This window comes from Oryctolagus cuniculus, chromosome 4 (assembly GCF_051225735.1).
Source record: "Oryctolagus cuniculus isolate XC-2025 breed Fujian yellow rabbit chromosome 4, ASM5122573v1, whole genome shotgun sequence".
In the NCBI taxonomy this organism is placed as follows: Eukaryota; Metazoa; Chordata; class Mammalia; order Lagomorpha; family Leporidae; genus Oryctolagus; species Oryctolagus cuniculus.
In genome coordinates, this window is record NC_142870.1 from 142,206,283 (window position 1) to 142,215,612 (window position 9,330).

The 9,330-nt window shown below is 43.6% G+C and overlaps 1 long non-coding RNA gene across 1 annotated transcript; it reads right to left on the bottom strand.

Moving 5' to 3' along the window:
• Window positions 1–3,202: 3,202 nt before the first annotated feature.
• On the bottom strand, window positions 3,203–8,476 carry LOC149127144 (uncharacterized). Its single transcript, XR_016232122.1, has 3 exons — window positions 8,083–8,476; window positions 7,813–7,950; window positions 3,203–3,921 (listed from the first exon to the last, which is right to left on the bottom strand). It is a non-coding gene; the product is annotated as an uncharacterized LOC149127144 (long non-coding RNA).
• Window positions 8,477–9,330: the final 854 nt, after the last annotated feature.

Here is a 9,330-nt window from a genome sequence, read left to right on the forward strand (position 1 = left end):
TTTTAACATGCAAAAGGTTAAATAAGCTATGGTATATCCAGACAATGGGGTATTTATTACCCAGCACTAAAGAAGAACTAGACTACTGATACCTAAAACAACTTGGACAGATCTTAGAGTGGTGTGCAACATGAGAAAAGCCAGTCTCAAATGTTACAGACTATGTGATCCTAGGGAAACAACTTCATCTGAATGAAGAATGTTAGAGAGGGTGACACACAGTGCCTGCAGGGGTCAGGGACTCCGGGGAGCTGATGCCAATGCAGGGGTGCAAGGGGCAGCAGATGAGCGCTCCTTTGTGGGGACAGCGAGGTCAGCATCATGGTTATGGTTATGAACCTACACATGGGGTGAAATATCATAAAACTACACAAAGGCATACAAAGAATGAGAATACACAAAATCCTGGAGAAATCAATGTAAGAACTGCAGCCAAGTTACTTGGGCTAATTGTGCTGGTCATTTCCTGGTTTTGACAATGCTCTGTAATCATATAACACGTCACCATTGGAGAAAACTGGGCCACAGGTACATGGGACTTCTCTGCACTGTTTTTATAGCTTATGGTGGGTCTGCAATTATTTCAAAATAAAAAGTTTAAAAGATAACACTATGTCCTGTCCCGCGGGACAGCAACTGGGGCCGAGCACCTAGAAGGAGAAATGAAAGGGACAGGAGACACAAAGATGGCAGCAAGACAGGTGCCGATCAAGCTGCGACTTTATTTTTCAACCACACACTTATATATCATAGAGGCAGGGTGTCGGGCTCGGGGAGGAGGGGGAGCTTATCTTGTAGCTGCAATGCTTGTGCAAGCAGGGGAAAGGTTACAAGGTCTTAAGGCATGAGGTCACACAAGGTTGCGTTATCAGTACTATCTGGTCTGGCCTGTCTAGCCCTATCTTTCCACTAAGAGGTCACATGCTGTTGGTCCCCGACAACACTATATATAAAATCCCAAAGGACAGGCCGGCACCGCAGCTCACTAGGCTAATCCTCCGCCTTGTGGCGCCGGCACACCGGGTTCTAGTCCCAGTTGGGGAGCCGGATTCTGTCCCGGTTGCCCCTCTTCCAGGCCAGCTCTCTGCTGTGGCCCGGGAGTGCAGTGGAGGATGGCCTGAGTACTTGGGCCCTGCACCCCATGGGAGACCAGGATGAGTGCCTGGCTCCTGCCATCAGATCAGCGCGGTGCGCCAGCCACAGCGCGCCAGCCGTGGCGCCATTGGAGGGTGAACCAACGGCAAAGGAAGACCTTTCTCTCTGTCTCTCTCTCTCACTGTCCACTCTGCCTATCCAAAAAAAAAAAAAAAAAAAAAAAAAAAATCCCAAAGGACAAGATTAAAACAGAGCCCAGAGGAACTATTCATACCCTTAAATACTTAATAGTACTGAGCAAAGGAAGCATGGGCATAACTGAATAAATAATTTAAAAGTTAGAAAAGGAGGGGCTGGCCTTGTGGTGAAGTGGGTTAAGTCACTGCCAGCATCCCATTTCAGAGCACATTTCAAGACCCAGCTGCTCTGCTTCTGATCCAGCTCCCTGCTAATGCGCCTGTGAAAGTAGCAGATGATAGTCAGGTATTTGGATCCCTGCCATCCACGTAGGAGACCCAGATGGAGTTCCAGGTTGCAAGTTTGGCTCCAGGCATTGTGGCCATTTGGAGAGTGAACCAGAGGATGGAAAACTAGAAAATTAATCTCTCTCTCCCTCTCTCTCTCTTTCTCTCTCTCACTCTCTCTCTCTCCTCCCACCCTTCTCTCTCTGTCACTCTGTCAAATAAATCTTTAAAATATAATGAAATTAGAAAAAGATAGCAAAATAAGCATAAGGATAATAGAAGGAAGAAATTGATAAAACAAAAAGCAGAAATTAACATTTAAAGTTAGAAAAATAGAACAAATCCACAAGTTGGATCCTTAAAAGCAAAATAGACTACTCCCTAACCAAATCAAGCAAAGGTGAAGTCATAAATACTCAAAATTAGATGCAGAAATGGCCAATGAGAGAGAAAATAAAGATACCTACAGTTATTTCTTCAATAAAGGGAAAATTTTTAAATATAGAAAACTAAACTGACCCCAGAGCAGACAGAAAATCAAGAGACCAAATGAGAAAGTTGTCCAAGAATGAACCAAAGCACCAGACCCAGATGATATTCCAGACAAACATGTATTAAACCTTATGTTAATCCTCCCAGGAAAAAATAATGCCACTGCATCTTTTCTTTTAATAGTTTCTTCTATTTTTGGTGGAGAGTCTGGAATACTTTTTTCTCTTTGTCCTTTCATTTCCTCCTCCACATTCTATAAGGAATCATTTTAACAGGTTCAGTATTAATATATATTTTACAGTTACATGTTGCTTTGTACTATTATACATTTAGTCTCTATTTTTAATTAAGTATGTTATAATCTCATTGATTTTTTTTTCTGCTCCATTCAGGATGCTCTGTATAGGTGTAATGAATCGCTTCCGACTGCTTCATCCAGTGTCCCACTGTGCATCTCCTCCTGCCCAGTGGGGGACACACAGGAGGCCTACAATCTCCTGGTGGATCTGCAAGATCCTCAGGATAGTCAGAAACGGAAAGGCTCCCTGCAGGTGGCCTGTGCTTGAAGGAACAGGGCCAGCCTGCCTAAGGCCACCTGCCCCCCATCTACACTTCCTCAAACTACAATAGTCCTGGAGCCCCTATGAGGCAACTTTTCAAACCTCACAGGCAGTGGAATTAAGAGAAAAGTTTATTTTAGTACAAAAAAATTATTGAAATCCATGCATAGTTTTTTTCTCACACACATTTTCCATTAACTTTTTGAAGACCCTTCATATATCACTATTACAGCTGAAATTATCCAGCTGTCTAACCCTGGCTGCTTTAATGGCTGTAAAGGGATATCTCATTATTGTCTAATTCGCATTTCTCCAGTTCCTAATGAGCTTGCATATACTTGTTGGAATTTCAAGTTCCCTGTGCTGATACTAATATTAGTATGTAGACTTTGCTTTCAAAAAAAATTAGGATTGTTTTCTTTTTCTCATGAATTTTCTGGCATCCTTTGTATATTCTAGGTGTTATCCAATTGTTGGTTTTAGATACTGTCTTCTCCCATTCTGTTATAAATTAATCTTGTCAGTGGTCTCCTTTATTGAGCAGGAATCTTTTTTTAAAGGTTTATTTATTTATTTTACTTGAAAGAGTTACACAGAGAGAAGGAGAGGCAGAGAGAGAGAGAGAGAGAGAGAGAGAGAGAGAGCGGTCTTCCATCCACTGATTCACTCCCCGAGATGGCCACAATGGCCGGAGCTGTGCTGATCTGGAGCCAGGAGCCAGGAGCCAGTGTGGGGAGCAACTCGGACTAGACTAAGTTACTGGAATTAAGACTTATTCTATGCATCTGCTCTCCCACAATATGGCGCTGGGAGAGGAGAAAACAGCTTCTATGCAGCTGCCTCTTGCCAACTTGAGTGCTGACCTCCAGGAGCTGATCCTGCTCCTGATTGGAGGAGAGCAGCGTACTCGGCGTGTGGGTAGCAGAGTTGGGATTGGCGGAAGAGGACTATAAAGGAGGAGAGAGACAACATGCACCAGGAACATCTAAAGGGAACATCTATCTGAAGGAACACCTGTGCAGCCCCCGAGAGAGCCGGCCGGCGGTGTGCTGCTCCCCCGCGGAAGTGGGGAATGTGGCAGGGGGAACCGCCCTTCCACGGAGGTGGAAGGGACAGTGGCCAACCCGGGAAGAACCAGCAGCAAACCCGGGGAGGGCCGAGCAGACGAAAGAACAGCGCAGGGTTCAGTGTCGTTCCTCCATGAAGAGGGGGAGCGACAAGCCAGGAGCTTCTTCTGGGTCTCCCGTGTGGGTGCAGGGGCCCAAGGACTTGGACCATCTTCTTCTGCTTTCCCAGGCCAGAGCAGAGAGCTGGAACAGAAGAGGAGCAGCCAGGACTAGAACTGACGCCCATATGGGACACCAGCACTTCAGGCCAGGGCGTTAACCTGCTGCGCCACAGCACCGACCCCGAGCAGGAATCTTTAATTTATATATAATTTAATTTCTTTGCCTTATGGTTTGGGCTTCTGAAGTTTTGTTTTGGTTTAAGGAGTCTTTTCTTTCAGTCCAAAAACAGTCCCTGACATTTTCTTCCAAAAATGTTTTAGTTTTATCATGCCCATTCAAATCTTTAATTCAGTGACAATTCACCTTTTTTTTTTTTTTTTTTTACAGGCAGAGTGGACAGTGAGAGAGAGAGACAGAGAGAAAGGTCTTCCTTTGCCGTTGGTTCACCCTCCAATGGCCGTCGCGGCCGGCGCACCGCGCTGATCCGACGGCAGGAGCCAGGAGCCAGGTGCTTTTCCTGGTCTCCCATGGGGTGCAGGGCCCAAGCACCTGGGCCATCCTCCACTGCACTCCCTGGCCACAGCAGAGGGCTGGCCTGGAAGAGGGGCAACCAGGACAGAATCCGGCGTCCTGACCGGGACTAGAACCCGGTGTGCCGGCGCCACTAGGTGGAGGATTAGCCTAGTGAGCCGAGGCGCCGGCCTGACAATTCACCTTTATGTGGGGAGCTAACTGGTTTCCGTTTTCTCCGGGAAGTGAACCAGTGGCTCACCCTGTTTCCCACTGATTTGTGGTACCACTTGGATTGCACATGAACTTCCCAGCATCACAGGGGGTCTGTGTCTGAGCTCTCTATTCTGCCTCATTGGTCTATTTGTCTGAACTTGTGTTAAGAGCACAGTGTATTTATCACTTTGGCTTTGTTGTGAGTCTTCTATCTGGTAAGACAAATCCTCATCTCCACTGTTCTTTATGCAGACTTAGCTATTCATGAGCCTTTACACCCATGTGACCTTTAGAGTGATTTTATCATCTTCCAAAAAATAGTCTACCTAACATTTCACTGAGAAGCACATTGAATTCATAGATGAACTGGTGAGGAACAGAAACCTTCACAGCACACTAGATCCAAGAGTCTGGAACGTCTCCCCTTGACTGGGTTTCTTCTGTGTCCTTAAGCAGAGGGCTTGGGACTGCTCCTGGAGACCTTGTATGCCTCAATTCCATTCATTCCTGGACTCTTTGTAGATTTCTTCCCTTATGAACAATTCCTTCTTTTTCATTTTACATTTCCCAGTAAGTTATGGCTAGCGTAGGGCAAGGCTATTGATTTTTGGAGGTTGTTCTTACATTTGGCAAACTTTCCCCACTCTCTTATCAGTTCTAACAGATTGAGTGCTGATTCTGATTTTTCCTAGGTAAATGATTATATAACCCCAAATAATGACAGTTATAAGTCTTCACTCCCAAGCCTGACATCTCTTAGATAAAACAATCTAGACCAAAGAGAAAAAGAAAACTTCCAAATTAATTCATCAAACCAATGCAGTATTTATATCCAAACTATGCAAGATAGTCTAATAAAGAAAAATACACACTAACCTCATTTATAACCATGTAAGTATTGCAAACTAATATAATCAAATACGACCAGAAAACACATTGAAAAAGCAATGCACCATGTGCAATGGTGTTCATTGCTAGAACATAAAGGAGTTTTAATGTGATTCATCATATTAATTTGTTAAAGGAGAAAAATCTTATGATGCTGAACACTTATTACTGATACTAACTTAACAATAAAAGCTAAATAAAACACATACAGATAGCTTGCTTCTTAGCAAGATATGTTAGACTAAAAACGAACATCAGTCTAATTGGCAAAACATTAAAAGCAGTCCTACTCAAATCAAGAACAAAAAAAGAGTTATCCACTTTGATTGCTATTACTTAACACTTTTCTACAAGATCACCCATGGCAGTTGGACAATCAACAGCTATAAAAGTATGAAATTAGAAATAAGGAGGCAAAACTCTCCTTATTTGTAGATGATATGGTTATAAACATGGTTAGTTGCCTCAAAATGAAACCATCTGCTACTCAATTAAAGAAAGTTCTGGAAATCCTGACTCAGTCCACCGATAGGATCTGAAAGTTGCCTAAGTGATTCCAGCTCAGGCTCCTCCACCCAAAGGGCAGTTCTTTGAAAGGTCGACATTTGAAGTACTTTTTCAGCAAGTCTCTGAGACTGTCCTTTGTTGGAGACACAGACTCTGGGCTTTAGCTTATAGGAGATATTCTATCAAGCCTTAGAGTAAGATAGAAACTATAAATGACAGAGCTTTGATTACTTTATGACTGAAGATTTTCCAATATAAAAAGATTGATAGTTCATAACAAGGATAATGCAACTGAGAAGGAAAGTTGGGGGGTTGGTTGGTGGGTTGATTGGTTGAATGATGGCGTGCAATGCAAAAGTAACTAACCCATTTGCCAGAAAACAATTTTTTTTTTAAGACTGATTTATTTGTTTGAAAGGCAGAGTTACGGGGGAGGGAGTGGGGAGAGACAAAGAGAGGGGTCTTCCATCTGCTGGTTCACTCCCCAAATAGCTCCAACGGCCAGAGCTGGGCTAGGAGCCAGGAGCTTCTTCCAGGTCTAGCATGTGGGTGCAGGGTCCCAGGCACCTAGGTCATCTTCTGCTGCTTTCCCAGGCCATTAGCAGGGAGCTGGATAAGGAGTGGAGCAGCTGGGACTCAAACTCAAACCCATATGGGATGTTGGCATCGCAGGCAGTGGCTTTACCTGCTATACCACAGCTCTGGTTCCATGGATGAAAAATTCTTGATATAGATAGATGGATGGATAATAATCCTTGGATGTCATATATACATAATACACCAAGACTATCAAGCAAAGAGATTCAGTTTGTATAGAGTAGGGCTTAGAATATTTCTATTTCTATAAAACCTCTTGGGGCCAGTGCTGTAGTACAGAGGGTTAAAACCCCCTGACCTGAAATGTCGGCATCTCATATGTGTGCCGATTCTAGTCCTGGCTGCTCCTCTTCCAATCCAGCTCTCTATGGCCTGGGAAAGCAGTAGAGGATGGCCCAAGTCTTTGGGCCCCTGCACCTATGTGGGAGACCCGGAAGAAGCTCCTGGCTCCTGGCTTCAGATTGGCTCAGCTCTGTTGTTGCAGCCATTTGGAGAGTGAACCAGTGGATGGAAGTACTCTCACTCACTCTCTCTCTCTCTCCTTTTCTCTGTAACTATGTCTTTCAAATAAATAAAAATAAATCTTAAAAAAAAATCTCTTAGCTGGGGTCAACATTTTGGCATAGCAGGTAAAGTCAACTGCTCCACTTCCAATCCAGCTCCCTGCTAATGTGCCTGGTAAAACAGAGGAGGATGGCCCAAGTCCTTGGGCTTCTACATCCACATGGGAGGTCCAGAAGAAGCTCTGGGATCCTGACTTTAGCTTGGCACAGCTCCGGCCATTGCAGCCATTTAGGGAGTGAACAAGCAGATGGAAGACCTCTCTCTCTGTCTCTCCCCACTTCCTTCTCTGTAACTCTGCCTTTAAAACAAACAAATAAATCTTAAACAACAATTGTTTTCTCTCCCCCACCTGTCTTTGTAACTCTGCCTTTCAAATAAATACGTACATATTTTTTAAAAATAAAAAACCCTCTTAGTTGGTTTATGAATTCTTAGTTGATGTCCATTTGAGAACCACTGATCTAAACATTATTTGCCCTAAAATTTTTTGTGGAAAATGGGCACTTAGCATGAAATATATTTTAGTTTAATATCATCACACAAAACACTACCGAGACTTAGCTAACAATGGGGAAGTCTAGCAGAACTATTTATTAGACTTTTAACCAGTATTTTCCTTAAAATTAAAACATAAAAAGCAAGACGTTGAACATTTCTGAAATAGTTAATAACATTTTCTAAAAATTTAACCTTGGAAAGACTGAATATCTCTTCTGATTTGACAACTCTTCCGGAGCAGCCCACCAAGCCTAATTATTCCCAGCATCTCATTTTATACGGGAAAGGAGCAAATCTTTGTGACTTTCCAGGAACTCAGACAAATCCATCCTGAAACGAAAACCATTTACATTGTAGGTGAAAACGTTAATCCGTCAGCCAAGGAAACCCAGCAAGATTGAGACAATTTGCAAACATTTTGACGCAGTTAGTAGCTTGTAATATGCAGCTTTGCAAACTTACCATTATAAACCAGAGCAAGCCAAATCCACTTCTCCACGTTTTACCTTTTATTCTGCTCTTTCCAAGTCAAGTCTCTGGCGACACTGCAATTCTGATACAGATCTCAGGGGGCGCCACGAGTTCAAAACTAATTTCATGATAATAGAAAGATATTACTTGGGAGAGCCTGCTACCCATTCATCACTGCCATCTCCAAATAAACATTCTAGACATTTCTCAGCTTGGGTTTTTAATATGGCAAACATAAATCATGGCAGCCACACAGGCTGCCGCCCCTGCGGGGTCCTCCGGAACCGCGGAGTGTCCTCAGGAACTGAAACCCCAGAAGTGCTGCTTAAAGCAGAGCCGGAGCCGGTCTCGGCCGCCGCTGCTCTTCCCAGCTGAAGCCACTCATCTCAATTATAACTTTTAATTGAGGCAGTTAGCTTCTCTTGCACAGAGAAAACAGGAGTGGGTAATTAAGGACTTGCTGTCATCGTGAAACACGAGCCGATAAACGAAGCTCACACTGCGAGTGTTCAGAACCACACGTGGCCCTGTGTGGCACAAGTGGACGCATCCGTTAGCGTGACCCGTTGCTTTAGTTTCTCTTTCGGCGTATAAATACCAGGAAAAGTGTGCTTAGTATTCAGTGCGGCAGTGCTTAGAAAGCGCCCAGCTATCTGTCGATGACATAGTCAATACTTAATGTGGTATAGCTCAAGGGTTTTGGTTACTCAGAAATCTGGAAATTATCTTCAGGCTGACATATGACAACATACAATTACTGTTGAGATAACAGTTTGTCAGAATAATGATTTGATTTAGTGGAACATAAATTTACGTTTTTCACAATTTTAAATATTGTGCAGCAGTGATGTCAGCTAATTTCAATAGTGGGAAAAAATGTTTAGGAAAACCATTCCCAGACAGAGCAAACTGTTTGCTTATATTATTTTTTATTTTTTAAAAACAATGCTTTTTTAAAAGATTTACTTATTTATTTGAAAGGCAGAGTTACAGAGAGGCAGAGAGAGAGAGAGAGCGAATGAGAGAGACAGAGAGAGGTCTTCCAACCAATGGTTCACTCCCCACATAGCCACAACAGCTGGAGTTGGGCTGATCCAAAGCCAGGAGCCAGGAGCTTCTTCTAGGTCTCCCACATGAGTGCAGGAACCCAAGCACTTGGGCCACCTTCTACTGCTTTCCCAGGCCCAGCAGAGAGCTAGATTGGAAGTGGAGCTGCTGGGACTCAAACTGGCGCCCATA